A 16807-nucleotide genomic window follows, 5' to 3' on the forward strand; every position below is an offset into this window, starting at 1 on the left:
CAGCCAGGGCCTGACTGCAGAGAGTACAATGCTGGCTCATAGCACAGGGTGATCCTAGAGGCAGAGAGATGGTCAGTGAACCTGGATGCAAACTGCTTGATTGAGAGACAGAAAACAAGGAGAGACAAACACAAGACTGGATGATCAGTAGGCTGAAAGCAGCCATCCCTACCAAACATCCCTACCAAAATCTCCAGAACCGAGCTACTTCTCAGAAGGCATCACCAGAGAAAGAAGCCACGTCCCAGTGAGGAGGGCCCTTTCATCACCACAGCAAGTGCAGAAGTCCTTCCATACTCTCCGGATGAGCCACACGGTTATTTACTGGGGCAACTAACTCCAATACTTTGGCCACCTGATGTGAAGAACTGACTCATTGGAAAAGACCCTGATGCTGGGAAAGATTGAAGGATAGAGGAGAAGGGGACGACAGAGGATGAGAGTTGGATGCATCACGATGCGATGGACATGACTCTGGGAGTTGGTGATGGACAGGGAAGCCTGGCGTGCTGCAGTCCATGGGGTCGCAAAGAGTCAGACACAACTGAGTGACTGAACTGAACTGGAGTGGAAGTGCAGAAGGAGAAACTACTCCCACATTCATTAGATCCAGTGGGTTACTAACACCACGCACAGGAACAGTAGCATGGTCATGGCCCCCGTGCTGTGAAGCGATGCTCCAAGGACCAGGCAATTAATAGACACCTGTGCCAGGTCCTGCTGACAGTGGTTATCTCTGGGTCCACAGATCCACTCAGTGTCCATTGCACACGTCCTGGGCTTCTGACACGAATGCACAGTCTGTGTTGTTAGTAAACTGCCATGGGTGAGGTACCAGAGTCGTGGATTCCACATTCATTCTTCTCACCCTGACTCCCCATCCCCCGATAGTACATGGAGACAGTATCATCTCCTGGAGGAAATAATGAAAACGAGTACCAACCTACAATCTCCCTAGGCCTGCAGAGCTGTGGTCCCTATCTTATCTCCACTGAATTACCACTGAGGTCCTAGGTTCCCTCTAATGGTACATATGACACATTCCAGGCTTCAAGACCCTAGGTCTCTGCTGCAACTGCTGTCCTGGCACAAAGGCAGTCACAATTGATGAATGATGAGTGTGGCTGGACCTGCTTCTTGGGCAGATGACCCAACAGAACCGGTGACATCATAGCTTCCTGTGTTCAGAAAGGTGCTACATGCTGTAGGTGGCATTTTACTTGGAGGCTCACAACACAGACTCCTGGTGTCCTGAAGAAAGGACATACCACTTGCAGTGAGAAAGCCCATACCATTCAGTGCGGCTCCTGGTATGGTCCTGGGGCCTGGCAGAGATGAGGCCTCTGGTCATGGAATGTCAGAGTTGCCCATCATGATCTGGGTTCACCAACCCCAACCATTAGTTCAGATAGGCCAGCCGTCATAGGATAGAAGTGATTATGTGGCTTGGCATAACCAGGGCTACAGGGAACAAATAAGATGTGCCAGCAGGTCACCTAGGCCTGACACCAGAGTTGATACAGGTATGCTCACACCTGTGGCTTCATGCAGTATCCCCTATGGCTCCTTGAACCAAGGAAGCCAGACTATAGCAGAGGGGGTGCATTAGCCCATAACAGCCAGATCCACACTCCTATCACAGTCCCACCACCAGAAGCTACAAGGCAGGACACGGTAAGTTTCTGGTTCATAAACAGACAACTGAGGCAGCTCTTGGATGATTCTCTATGGGATGGGTCACTCATTACTGGGGTCAGAAACCAGGACAGTGGACAAGTCTGGTTCTCAGTTGATTTACACATTATATTTGGCTCCTGCTGCTCCACAAACATGGAAGCTCCTTTTGCACTCAGAGACAGATACCAAATTGCCTAAAGAGACAAGATTTACTATCTTCTGTAGAAAAAAATCTGTCAACTCCTACCTTAATCAATAACCATTATAGGCTGCTGCTGTCCCAATTCCTAGACACTATGAATGTGGGACCAAAGGGTAGAAGTGGGGATGCCCAGCCTCACCCTCGAGCCCTGTGTCACACTCTGGGAAACCCTGTTCCTGTCCCTCCTAAGTTAGGTCCTTGGGGCCAGGTGTGGGGGGGTTTGTTGGGTGAGTTATCAGACAGAGGGATAAGATGCCAGTTGAGAGAGGGCATGTTTAGACTTTCTCCAACTAGCTGTTGGAGGCCCTGGGCTTCTTGGGACCATGGACAAATAGGAAATAAATGGTCTCGTAACCAAAACGGCTCAAGGGCGCCTTAGTGGGAAAGACCTCCCCCCCCTCCCCCATGGTCTCTGTCTGCCTCTTGTTTATAGAAAAGTTTCAGTCAGCCAGGCCTCCTGTGAGTCTCAAAACAGTGGTTTACGAGTTAAGGATTAGAACATGTGAAGATGGAGAAAGGAATACTCCTTAGGCTGGGAAACTGGTAACAATTTAGACTGTGACCAGCCACATAGCAGTGTCATGAAATTACCAGTTCCCTGAAAGATAACAAAGAGCTGACACAAGCCTCAAGTTGTTTCCACAGGAAGCAGACCCCCAGCACAGAAAAACTGCTGGTGGCAAGCACGTAGACCCCCAGACTTGTTGAAACCATAAGCTTGGTGGTGCTCAAACATTCGCCTTGTGCCAACCACCCTGACTGTGCTCAAGACGCTGATGTGCCCCACAGCAGCCACCTCTGCTCCCTTTCTAACCTGGAAACTTAGAGGCGGTCTGAGAACATTAGGTCACTATTTCCCAGGGCTCCTGAACAAACCAGCTTCTCCTTTTCCATCACTTATTAACTTCACCAGTGGTAGGATCTGGGTCATAACCAGCTTCAATTAGTAACGGCCTGAACTGTGTGGGAGGAGCTTTGACTCCAGGGACGTGCTGATCAATGGCTAGGCACTGAGAGCCTTCCTCACGATGCATATGTAATTTTGTTTTTAATAAACTGAATTCTTTAATTTTTTCAAGTGTGTTTAAAAATCCATTTTATACTTAAGCCAGCCTTGAAGATAAGCACATAATCTGTTTACTTTTTTTTTTTTACCCAACAAAACTCAGGCACCCGTTCTGTGCATAGCACTGTTCTAGGTGCAGTAAAAGGGATTCTTAACCTTAAACCATGAGTGTACCTTCTGGAACTGTGTTATCCTCCTTTTCCAGAAAGTAAAAATAAATAAAATCACCATTGTTTACTATTGACCTGCCCCAAATCCACTTCTGGCTCTGAGAACTGCTGCTGCTGCTAAGTCGCTTCAGTCGTGTCTGACTCTGTGCAACCCCATAGACGACAGCCCACCAGGCTCCCCCGTCCCTGGGATTCTCCAGGCAAGAACACTGGAGTGGGTTGCCATGTCCTTCTCCAATGCATGAAAGTGAAAAGTGAAAGTGAAGTCTCCCAGTTGTGTCCAACTCTTAGCGACCCCATGGACTGCAGCCTACCAGGCTCCTCCATCCATGGGATTTTCCAGGCAAGAGTACTGGAGTGGGGTGCCATATGCTAGGATCTGCCAAATTTAAGATGTTTCAGTGAATTCCACTCCGACTTTCCCCAAAGTAAGAAGGCAGAACTCCTCTTTATTTAAAAAAAAATTTAAAAGGCAATTTTTCATGAAAGAGTAGTTTCTATTTCTATTGCATTTTTCTCTTTTTTTTTTCCTTCTAGCTTTTAAGTTTTCTTCCTCCAACACTACCTTTTCCTGTACAAGGCAACAGCATTTTTTCATTTTTCTTTTTCTAAGACAAAGTATTCTATCTTATAGACAAATAATTCCCAAGACTAGTGATAAATATTTAAAAAAAGAAGAAGAAGAAAGAAACTTAAGAGGTTCCCTGGTGGCTCAGCAGGTAATGAATCCACCTGCAATGCAGGAGACCCCAGTTCAATTCCTGAGTCAGAAAGATCTCCTGGAAAAGGGAGAGGCTACCCACTCCAGTATTCTTGAGCTCCCCTGGTGCCTTAGATGGTAAAGAATCCACCTGCAATGTGGAAGACCTGGGTTCGATCCCTGGGTTGGGAAGATCCCCTAGAGAAGGGAAAGGCTACCCATTCTAGTATTCAACCCTGGAGAATTCCAGGGACTGTATAGTCCATGGGGTCGCAAAGAGTCAGACACGACTGAGCAACTAAGCCCAGCACATTCAAGGGTGAATCAACTACATTACTTTGATGAAGTAAAAACTAAAAAGCACTTGGCACTAAGCTAGTCCAAGTATTTGTGCTGAAACAATTTTAAAAACTCTTTATTTTATAACACTGTTTAAAACTTTCTTGGTCAAAAAATTTATACAAACATTTTCAGTTCAACCTAACGAAAGTGATATCTAGAAAATATTCCACATCATTAAGTCTGTCTTAGAAAGTTCAGATGCTATGGCATTCCTAAGGCACAGTGTTCTGGAAGACAATGTGCTTCTGCGGTGCTGGGTGATGTATGTGACTGGCCGGCTCCACGTGGGCCTCAGCAGGCACCGTCCCCCTGATGCTGGGGGACTGTGAGAGGACAGTCAGACACAGACCCCCAGGGCTGCATGGAACCCTGTGAGACACTGGGCCAGCTGCTGGAACTGGGCTTCTCCTCCGAATCTAAGGCCCAGCACAAGCCATCACAGCAAATGGTTCATCAGGACAGTTGATAGGCTGGGCTATTTGACGACCTTCTTTCATATCTCTAAAGAGTCGACATCCGTGTAGGGTATTTGACCCAGAGCCATGAGCTCCTACACTATCACTCTGAAGGCCCACACATCACTAGCACTGGAGAACTAAAAAAAATTATTTTTTTCATATCTATCTTTTTTTGGCTGTATTGGGTCTAAGTTGTGGCACTTGGGACCTTTTTGCAGCATGAAGACTCTTAGTTGCAACATGCTGACTTCTTAGTTGTAGCATGCGGGATCCAGTTCCCTGACCAAGGATCGAACCAGGCCCTTTCATTGGGAGTGTGGATTCTTAGCGACTGGATTACCAGGGAAGTCCGGAGACCTCATTCTTAACCAGACGTTCATGAGCCATCCATCGATCCCACTTTTTCATTGTCCCCCACACAGTGAGAGTCCATGGGGAACAAGATTCTGGAGAGGGGCTATCTGTACTCTTAACTTGAGGTTGTCATCAATGGCAGAGCTCCTAGCAGCCAGGTCTTTGTGGAGGACTTCTCTTCTGACCAGGTAATCCATTCCACAGGCAATCTGACCTTGTGGACCAGGTCCTGTTGAGAAATTGCCTGAGGATTACTGGCCTCTACTAATTTGTGCTGCAGGCTTCCCTGGTGGCTCAGACAGTGAAGAATCTGCCTGCAATTCAGAAGACCCGAGTTTGACCCCTGGGTCAGAAAGATCACCTGGAGAAGGGAATGGCCACCCACTCCATTATTCTTGCCTGAAGAATTCCTCGGACAGAAGAGCTTGGCGGGCTACAGTAGATGAGGTGGCAAGAGCCGGACAGGACTGACTAATACACACAGAGACACACAATTTGCAATGCTGTGAAAACTATTTATGATTCTCCCAATTCGTGTAAGGCAATATCATGAGGGCTTTTCTCTTTTTTCTATACACATAAGGGAAATAGGAGGAAGATTTCTGTGATGAAGATCTCATAGCTTGCAATGTTCAGTGAATATCATTGTCACCTGAATTTCAGAAGCTTAATCTCTGTTTTTACAAATGATTGCTGTTTTTTATTTGGATCTTTTCCATCTACATAAATCCCATGGAAAATACGCCCTAAACTACCTTCTTGGAGTACATCCTTTCCGTGGATAGAGTTATCCTCTCCTTGGATATTTCGATATCCTTCACCTTAGCTCTGGCCTCCAAAAGAGGGGCACTTCTCAAGACACTCCTCTACCCACCCACAAGGTAGGATAACGGGATGGAAGTACTATTGTTGGGTGTGTCTCCTCACAGATACTGAGTCATCTGGGACATGGCTGAGACAACCCTTGGGAACTACTGGACACTGATGCTGTCTTCCAGTTCAATTCTTGTCATACTATGAAGGTGCAAAACAGCTAATATTATTACTACAAGAAATATAACTGCACGGCAAACCCCTGCGCTGATATAAAACACACGGGTAGAAGTAGCTGGAGCTGCATGAACAGGATCATAAATAGTTCTGCTAGTGGCTTTGTCTAAGACCGAAGTTTTTTGTAGCACATTTTCCTTCCTTTCAAATTTTTGAAGAAGGGAAGTTTTTGAAGAATTTACTGTCAAGTTGAGCTGCATTTAGTATCACAACCTCATCATCAACTTTGCAGAAAAGGAAAGCTAGAGCCGATACAGTGCGTGGAAATCCCCCCACCCCGTGCCCCTCGAACGCCCCACCCCCATCAAGCAGAAATGCCGTCCTGGGGCAGGTCCACGAAATTGTCTACTTGGAAACCTGCTTATATTCAACTTGGACTCTGCAGGCCAAGTGAAAGGCAGGACATCTGTTTCGCTGGGTTAAAGGATAGACGTAGTGCCCAACAAGGCCACTTCTCTAATATATAAAGTTCTGCATCTAGACCAATGAGCCGAGGCACCTGGTCCCTGCTCAGGAAGAGGCTCGCACCGGCCCCCGGGGTCCTGGGTGAGGCCCAGGGGCCGGGGGTGGAGCCCTGGGGCCGGGGGTTGAGCCGTGCCGCGGAGCCTGGTGGCCAAGGGTGGAGCCCGGGGACCGGGGATGGAGCCCGGGGCCGGAGGTGGAGCCTTGCTGAGGAGCCAGGGGACCGGGGGTGGAGCCCTGGGACCGGGGGTGGAGCCGTGCCGCGGAGCCTGGTGGCCGAGAGTGGAGCCCGGGGACCGGGGGTGGAGCCGTGCCGCGGAGCCCGGTGGCTGAGGGTGGAGCCCGGAGGCCGGGGTGGAGCCCGGGGCCGGGGGTGGAGCCCGGGGCCGGGGGTGGAGCCATGACGCAGAGCCCTGGGGCCGGGGCCCGGGCTGGAGCCAGCAGCGAGGGCTCGGACAGGAGCACTCAAGCACGTTTCAGCAGGGAGTGCGCCGCCGCCGCCGCTTCCTGGGCACCAGGGTCCGCTCTGCGTTTATAACTTACAGCCGGGAAAGAGCGCTGGTCCTTCAAGGGCCGGGAGATGTAGGGACCAGAAGGGTCTCTGTTGCACAGGTCGGGGCGGGAAGGCGTGCTTTTCGGGGCGGGTCTGGGTCTATTCGCGGGATGCCCGACTGGCCCCAAACCGCCCGGCTCCAGGGCTCCCACTTCCAGGGGCGGTCTGGACCCTTGGGGGGTTTCAACCCTATTTCCTGCCGCGTTGCGGACCCCTCTTCTCCCAGCGTCACTTCCCAAATTCCCGACATTACTACTTCACCCAAGTCAACCCTGTTCTGGCCCGGAGTACCAGCAAGAAGCCGGGAGGAGCCTCCGAGGACTAAATGGGCCAGGGAAGGGAAAGAGGTGGGGGCGGCAGCGCCACCCTGTAAAAAGTTTCGCGAAACCCCGGGGACACCACCCCCATCCCCTTTACCGCTCATAACCCATTAAACCTCCTCGCGTTCCCCCGCCACGCTCCGCGCAGGGTCATCCCCGAACTCACCGCTGGACGTTCCGCTGAACAAAACAATTGGAAGCAAAACGAGGAAACCAAGACTGGTCTTGAAGCCACCCATCTCTCCCTTTGCCACCTGGATCCCTTTGCAGGAGTGCGAGGCTGCCAAGCCAGAACCCGCGATCCTTTCCCGCTAGCCCACAGCTGAGGTGTGGACCTCCGCTCCTCCCAGGACTGCCTGGCCCGCCCCTCCGCTGACAGGTTCCGCCCCAGATTTCCTAGCAGTAACCACTAGGAACCCCGCGCCGGGGGCTGGGCGGGGCTCTATTAACAGCTCACTTGCTCACTAGCCCGGCCTCCCCGTGTGCTCGCCTGCCCACCTGCTTACGTAGTGCGCCCACTTGCTTACGTAGTGCGCCAACTTGCAGGTGATTGGAGACCGCCTAGTTCTTGTTACTGAGGCTGAAACGACAATACTTTGGCCACCTGATGCGAAAGAAGGGGCGTCACTGGAAAAGACCCTGATGCTGGGAAGGATTAAAGACGGTAGGAGCAGGGGACGACAGAGGATGAGATAGTTGGAAGGCATCACCGACTCGATGGACACGAGTTTGAGTAAAATCCGGGAGTTGGTGATGGGTTTGCAGTCCACGGGGTCGCAAAGAGTCGGAGACGACTGAGCCACTGAACTTAAGGCTCTTCTTGTTCCTCACCTTATCAGTCTTAAGTCTCTTGTCCCTTATCAGATTGGGGGCACTCAGGCCAGTCATTTGAATTGGGAGGAGACAAGGAACAAAAGAAAATTCTTGTTCCGGCCACTGGGTCAGGTCAGTCAGCGGACAAGCTTGTCCCTAAGTACCTGAATGGTCAGGGCATCAGTCGCAGTGAGGAAATCCCACCAGAGTCGCCATCTGTTACAGAAAGGGGGACTCCTTGCAGGGTCTGAGAGTGGGCTTTTGTCTAACACTGGGAAATGAATTGTTCCAGGAGACACACATGCTGACAAGGGAAGAGGCTTTTTTGGGAAGGGGCTACAGGGCGGAGAGCAGCAGGGTAAGGGAACCCAGCAGAACTGCTTTGCCACATGGCTTGTGGTCTCAGGTTCTTTGGTGATGGAGTTAGTTTCTGGGTCATCTCTAGCCAATCATTCTGACTCAGGGTCGTCCCTGGTGTCAGAAATGTGTTCTGACGAGCTTTATTGATATTTCTGAGGGTTTATTTATATAGTACTTACTTTCCTTTAACCCAATTAAATCACGCTCAGTTACAAATTCATTTTCATGTAAAGACAGAACCAGAGGTCTCCTTGTTTTATTGCTTCTGTTTTAAAAATGCTATTTTTTCCCCCTGACTCTGGGGTACCACAGATGGATCAGATAGTTCCTGAGAACCCAGGTGAAAGACTTACATTTTGGAAGGGAGAAATGGAAGCTCCCTTTTTTGTTTGTTTTGTTTTTAAAGTCTTCCAAAATGATTGTGAACAGTGATTGCAGCCATGAAATTAAAAGATGCTTGCTCCTTGGAAGAAAAGCTATGATAAATCTAGATAACATATTAAAAACCGGAGACATCACTTTCCCAACAAAGGTCCCTATAGTCAAAGCTATGGTTTTTTCAGTAGTCATGTATGGACGTGACAGTTGGGCCATAAGAAGACTGAGCACTGAAGAATTGATGTTTTTGAGCTGTGGTGTTGTGGAAGACTCTTGAGAGTCCCTTGGACAGCAAGGAAATCAAACCAGTCAATCCTAAAGGAAATCAGTCCTGAATATTCATTGGAAGGACTGATGCTGAAGTTGAAGCTCCTGATGGCCACCTGATGTGAAGAGATGACTCATTGGAAAAGACCTGGGAAAGATGCTGGGAAAGATTGAAGGCAGGAGGAGAAGGGGATGACAGGATGGGACGGGATGGTTGGATGGCATCACTGACTCAATCGACATGAGTGTGAGCAAGCTCCAGGAGATGGTGAAGGACATGGAAGCCTGGTTCTTGCAGTCCATGGAGTCTCAAAGAGTCAGACATGACTGAGTGAAAGAGCAACAAGTAACCCATGCCCACAACTGTAGCAGAGCTTTGCAGGAGCAATTGGACAGAGAAAAGTACATAAAACAAAGATGCTTTTAAATTCACTGACTGAGAGAACCTACCAATGACAGAAAATTAACAAACAAGAAACAAAGAGAGGGTCTTACTGGAGGTGGCCTCTGGGGCATTTTGTCCAGCCCAGCCCAGCTCTTCTCTCAAGGGGGCCAGTGGGAACCTCAAGCCTGAAGTGGGGACACAAAACAAACAAGTGGTGGTGAAAAAGGTGACCCAACAGGGAGTCTCTTGGATGTAAAAGGACAGCAGTGTAGGTATGAGGACTAAGGGAGAGCAAAAGGGAGGAGGGACAGAAAAGACTGAAAAAACGGAAAGGGAGCCATTGCCTTTTCAACCCTTGCACTCTGCGGGTGTCTATTTATTCAGGCACCAACCTGCAGGCTTCCAGAAAGGGCCAGTGAGGGAGGGAGCACCCTGTCCACTGCCCACTGGGGTGATCAAGCCCAGAAACCAGCCCCTTGTACATCGGCTGTGGGCCTGCAGCCCAGAGGTGGGATTTTCACCTACGCATAAACCAGCATATAGATATCTGCCACTTTACTGAGTTCCCAACGGGACTTCTCTTGGCAACAGGAAAATAGAAGTGAGAACATTGGTATGATCAGACGTCCAGCCACTACCTAATACGTGGTTTGAACCTCTATCGTTCTCACAGATCTCCTATGAGGCAGAACCTGCTGGACCAAGACCTGCAGGGTATGAGGTGGGTCTCTCCCACCACCTTGTCACCCATCAAAGTGAGCCATTGACAGCCAGAGGGAGCTTTGTCTCCTAAGCTGGGAGGGGTGATGCTGTCCTTGCCGAGGTCCACTCTCTCAGAAGGATAAGACAGAGAGAGGAGAACTGGAGAGATAATAGATGAGGGAAAGGGACAAAGGGTGAGGGGGAGCGCGATGCCTGAATGAGGGCCCTGAGGCCCCCAGGGGCCAGGAAGGCAGACCAACCAAACTGGTGACTCTGAGCTGAGGTTCAGGCGGCCACTTGTCACCACAGAGAATTTGCACCCCGAGGTCACAGAGATGCCCAGATGCTCTGGCAGAAAGGGGACAGTAGCCCTTCATGGTTGCCACAGAGTATGTTAGCGACCAGGCTTATTGGCCTCAGTTCAGTTCATTCAGTCGCTCAGTCATGTCCAACTCTTTGTGACCCCATGGACTGCAGCACGCCAGGCCTCCCTGTCCATCACCAGCTCCCAGAGTTCACTCAGACTCACGTCCATCGAGTCAATGATGTCATTCAGCCATCCCGTCCTCTGTCTTCCCCTTCTCCTCCTGCCCCCAATCCCTCCCAGCATCAGAATCTTTTCCAGTGAGTCAACTCTTCACATGAGGTGGCCAAAGTACTGGAGTTTCAGCTTTAGCATCATTCCTTCCAAAGAAATCCCAGGGCTAATCTCCTTCAGAATGGACTGGTTGGATCTCCTTGCAGTCCAAGGCATTCTCAAGAGTTTTCTCCAGCACCACAGTTCAAAAGCATCAATTCTTCTGTGCTCAGCCTTCTTCACAGTCCAACTCTCACATCCACACATGACCACAGGAAAAACCATAGCCTTGGATAGACAGACCTTTGTTGGCAAAGTAATGTCTCTGCTTTACAATATTGCTATCTAGGTTGGTCATAACTTTCCTTCCAAGGAGTAAGCATCTTTTAATTTCATGGCTGCAGTCACCATCTGCAGTGATTTTGGAGCCCCCAAAAATAAAGTCTGACACTGTTTCCACTGTTTCCCCATCTATTTCCCATGAAGTGATGGGACTGGGTGCCATGATCTTCGTTTTCTGAATGTTGAGCTTTAAGTCAACTTTTTCACTCTCCTCTTTTACTTTCATCAAGAGGCTTTTTAGTTCCTCTTCACTGTCTGCCATAAGGGTGGTGTCATCTGCATATCTGAGGTTATTGGTATTTCTCCTGGCAAGCTTGATTCCAGCTTGTGTTTCTTCCAGTCTAGCGTTTCTCATGATGTACTCTGAATATAAGTTAAATAAGCAGGGTGACAATATACAGCCTTGACGTACTCCTTTTCCTATTTGGAACCAGTCTGTTGTTCCATGTCTTGTTCTAACTGTTGCTTCCTGACCTGCATACAGATTTCTCAAGAGGCAGGTCAGGTGGTCTGGTAGTTTAGTCCAGCTAAAAGAAGTATTAATGTTACCCTGGTCACACTTCTCAAAATAAAGCCAGTGGAAACCACACAGCAACTCACATAAGGAAGAGCCATTGCCTTCTCCCAATAGTCAGGATAAAGGAGGTCAAACCAAAGTCTCCAGAATGTCAATAAGATACTGACTAGCAAGTGATCATGATGATGATAATGATAAAAATAAAAGGTGAGTTTGATTCTGATATTTGCACAGACAAAAAAATGTGGGTTGAAACTTCACTTCTGTGTTAGAATAGAGGGATATTCCTCTATTATAAAACAGTAATAATAATAGGAATATTATAATATTCCTCTATTATAAAACAGGAATATCCTGTTCCCTGACAATATTTCAGCCCATAATTTTACCATCTATTGATGATCCTGGACTGATAAGATATTCATTAACACTAGAAAACTAGCAGTAACTGAACATGTATTCATTCAATAACTATTTATTGGGCTCTTGCTGAGAAATGGGAACTTGGCAGGCACGGAGACAGCAGCTGCCCCTGTTGAGCATCTCCTCACACAGTGTGGCCAGGATCTCTCTCTCTGTGTCAACCACACTCTTCATCTGAACCATGGAGCACAGTAATTGAGTTCAGTGACTATTTCCTCAATTCATCCCACAAGGATGGCATGTGGCCAGAACCAGTTTTAGATGTCTGGATGAGAAGTTAATTCACTACATACTGGGAAACTAACTCCATACAGCAGTTCTTCCAATTAACTAGATTGATGAAATCAGATGGAAGGGGGTTCAGTTATTTTGAGAAATCATTTTCTAGGTGTTGAGTATAGACCATGGGAAAGTTTATGACCGGGGAGTCCAAGCCAGAATTCCCTCTTCTCCTGCTTCTGTCACACCTGAGACAGGCTGGGACCTGGACAAAGGTCTCATGAAGCATAAAATGCAAAGACACTATAAAGGGAGAAAAAGTGCTGCATGTATGCACAGTTGGGACAAATTATGAGCAACAAGATACAAAAAGATCAAACCCCAGCTGCCACTACTGAGGTGTTGGGAGCAAAAGCAAGGCAGTGCGTATAAGCCAACACACCCACGGGGTGGGCAGACCACCTAAGCCACCCCTCCTGCCTGACCCATGGATCAGCCCCCACCCTCACCCCACATAAGGGACCAGCTTGTTCCCCTCAGGATAGAGTGAAGGAACTTGTTTCCCTTCCCTCAAACTGTAGAAGGAATTCCGATGAAAGAGAGTGGGACCCTATGGCCCTTGCCCCACCATGTCCTCAGCCTGCCTTTTGTCCATAGAAAAGCTTTAGCCACACACTAAGCTTAATCAGAGAAGTGAGAAAATGCAGAAACTAAGGAAAATAGTCAAAGGAGACCAAATAAGAATAATGTAGTCATTAAGTGTAGTCAAGGACTTTGAGGTCCTTCTCAAGGGCTATTGATAATATTCTGAGCTCTATCCTGTGAACTGTCTTATAGATACATAAATTCCTACCAGTTGGAAGAAATTAGCTACATGATGACCAGACTGTAGCCATGATATAAGCTACCACAATTCCAAGAATTGTCCTCAAGGAGATGAGAACAAACCAACCATGGAACCAAAGATTAATTGTCCTTGAAACAATCAAGATGACTCTGGTCAGACCATCCATGACCAAGGTGGATATGACTGTCAGAGCTGACTGTGCTGTTTCTGCATGCAGCCCCGTCCCTCTGTCTATAAAAGTTCTTGCCCACTTATTGTCAGTTGGGGGAATCAGCCTTTGGACAGATGTCCATCCTTCCCACACCCCGCTCACCTCCATTTGTTGTTTAGTCGCTAAGTATGTGACTCTTTGTGACCCTATGGAGTGTAGCCTGCCAGACTCCTCTGTCCATGGGATTTCCCAGGCAAGAACACTGGGGTGGGTTGCTATTTCCTTCTGCAAGGAATCTTTCTGAGGCAGGGATTGAACCCACACCTCCTGCATTGACGGGTGGATTCTGGGCAGATTCTTTACCACTGAGCCACCATGGAGGTCTGCTACCCTCTTCCCCTCCACCATTGCTGGCATCCAAAATAAGGCAAACTTTCCTTTCCATCAACAAGACCTCTCTAATGGCTTTAGAGTGGGAAGCAGACAGACCCTAGTTTGGTCATGGTGGAGAGGTCTGACAGAATGCGGTCCACTGGAGAAGGGAATGGCAAGCCACTTCAATATTCTTGCCTTGAGAACCCCACGAACAGTATGAAAAGGCAAAAAGACAGGACACTGAAAGATAAACTCCCCAGGTTGGTAGGTGCCCAACATGCTACTGGAGATCAGTGGAGAAATAACTCCAGAAAGAATGAAGGGATGGAGCCAAAGCAAAAACAACACCCAGTTGTGGGTGGGACTGGTGATAGAAGCAAGGTCAGATGCTGTAAAGAGCAAGATTGCATAGGAACCTGGAATGTCAGGTCCATGAACCAAGGCAAATTGGAAGTGGTCGAACAGGAGGTGACAAGAGTGAACATCAACATTCTTGGAATCAGCAAACTAAGATGGACTGGAATGGGTGAGTTTAACTCAGATGACCATTATATCTACTACTGTGGGCAGGACTCCCTTAGAAGAAATGGAGTAGCCAGCATGGTCAACAAAAGAGTCTGAAGTGCAGTACTTGGATGCAATCTCAAAAATGACAGAATGATCTCTATTTGTTTCCAAGGCAAACCATTCAAAATCACGGTAATCCAAGTCTATGCCCCAACCAGTAACGCTGAAGAAACTGAAGACTTCTATGATGACCTACAAGACCTTTTAGAACTAACACCCAAAAAAGATGTCCTTTTCATTATAGGGGACTGGAATGCAAAAGTAGGAAGTCAAGAAACACCTGGAGTAACAGGCAAATTGGGCCTTGGAGTACAGAATGAAGCAGGGCAAAGGCTAATACAGTTCTACCAAGAGAATGCACTGGTCATAGCAAACACCTTCTTCCAACAACACAAGAGAAGACTCTACACATGGACATCATCAGATGGTCGACACTGAAATCAGATTGATTATATTCTTTGCAGCCAAAGATGGAGAAGCTCTATACAGTCAGCAACAACAAGACTGGGAGCTGACTATGGCTCAGATCATGAACTCCTTATTGCCAAATTCAGCCTGAAATTGAAGAAAGTGGAGAAAACCACTAGAACATTCAGGTATGAACTAAATCAAATCCCTTATGACTATACAGTGGAAGTGAGAAATAGTTTTAAGGGACTAGATCTGATAGATACAGTGCCTGATGAACTATGGACAGAGGTTCATGATATTGTACAGGAGACAAGAATCAAGACCATCTCCAAGAAAAAGAAATGTGAAAAAGCAAAATGGCTGTCTGAGGAGGCCTTATAAATAGCTGTGAAAAGAAGAGAAGTGAAAAGCAAAGGAGCAAAGGAAAGATATAAGCATCTGAATGCAGAGTTCCAAAGAATAGCAAGAAGAGATAAGAAAGCCTTCCTCAGCGATCAATGCAGAGAAATAGAGGAAAACAACAGAGTGGGAAAGACTAGAGATCTCTTCAAGAAAATTAGAGATACCAAGGGAACATTTCATGCAAAAATGGATTCGATAAAGGACAGAAATGGTATGGACCTAACAGAAGCAGAAGATATTAAGAAGAGATGGCAAGAATACAAAGAAAAACTGTACAAAAAAGATCTTCATGACCAAGATAATCACGATGGTGTGATCACTCACCTAGAGCCAGACATCTTGGAGTGTGAAGTCAAGTGGGCCTTAGAAAGCATCACTATGAACAAAGCTAGTAGAGGTGATGGAATTCCAGTTGAGCTATTTCAAATCCTTACAGATGATGCTGTGAAAGTGCTGCACTCAATATGCCAGCAAATTTGGAAATCTCAGCAGTGGCCACAGGACTGGAAAAGGTCAGTTTTCATTCCAATCTCAAAGAAAGGCAATGCCAAAAAATGCTCAAACTACTGCACAACTGTACTCATCTCACACGCTAGTAAAGTAATGCTCAAAATTCTCCAAGCCAGGCTTCAGCAATACGTGAACCGTGAACTTCCAGATGTTCAAGCTGGTTTTAGAAAAGGCAGAGGAACCAGAGATCAAATTGCCAACATCTGCTGGATCATGGAAAAAGCAAGAGAGTTCCAGAAAAACATCTATTTCTGCTTTTTTTTTTTTTTTACTATGCCAAAGACTTTGACTGTGTGGATCACAATAAACTGGAAAATTCTGAAAGAGATGGGAATACCAGACCACCTGACCTGCCTCTTGAGAAACCTATATGCAGGTCAGGAAGCAGCAGTGAGAACTGGACATGGAACAACAGACTGGTTCCAAGTAGGAAAAGGAGTCCATCAAGGCTGTATATTGTCACCCTGCTTATTTAACTTATATTCAGAGTACATCATGAGAAACTCTGGGCTGGAAGAAGCAGAAGCTGGAATCAAGATTGCCAGGAGAAATATCAATAACCTCAGATATGCAGATGACACCACTCCAATGGCAGAAAGTAAAGAAGAACTAAAGAGCCTCTTGAAAGTAAAAAAAGAGAGTGAAAAAGTCGGCTTAAAACTCAACATTCAGAAAACTAAGACCATGGCATTTTGTCCCATCACTTCATGGCAAATAGATGGGGAAACAGTGGAAACAGTGTCAGACTTTATTTTTCTGGGCTCCAATCTCACTGCAGATGCTGATTGGAGCCATGAAATTCAAAGACGCTTACTCCTTGGAAGGAAAGTTATGACCAACTGAGACAGCATACTAAAAAGCAGAGACATCACATTGTCAACAAAGATCCTTCTAGTCAGGGCCTTGGTTGTTCCAGTGGTCACGTATGGATGTGAGAGTTGGACTATAAAGAAAGCTGAGCGCTGAAGAATTGATACTTTTGAACTGTGGTGTTGGAGAAGACTCTTGAGAATCCCTTGGATTACAAGGAGATCCAACCAGTCCATCCTAGAGGAAATCAGTCCTGAATGTTCATTGGAAGGACTGATGGTGACGTTGAAACTCGAATCCTTTGGCCACCTGATGTGAAGAGCTGACTCATTGGAAAAGACGTTGATGGTGGGAAAGATTGAGGGCAGGAGGAGAAGGGGATGACAGAGGATGAGAT

The 16807-nt window shown here is 47.4% G+C and overlaps 1 pseudogene; it reads right to left on the reverse strand.

The window, feature by feature from the left end:
- Window positions 1-5461: 5461 nt before the first annotated feature.
- LOC112445743 (tyrosine-protein kinase RYK-like) lies at window positions 5462-6309 on the reverse strand (annotated as a pseudogene).
- Between the last annotated feature and the right edge of the window lie 10498 nt (window positions 6310-16807).

The sequence above is a fragment of the Bos taurus genome, unplaced genomic scaffold (genome assembly GCF_002263795.3).
Source record: "Bos taurus isolate L1 Dominette 01449 registration number 42190680 breed Hereford unplaced genomic scaffold, ARS-UCD2.0 Leftover_ScbfJmS_671, whole genome shotgun sequence".
NCBI lineage: Eukaryota > Metazoa > Chordata > Mammalia > Artiodactyla > Bovidae > Bos > Bos taurus.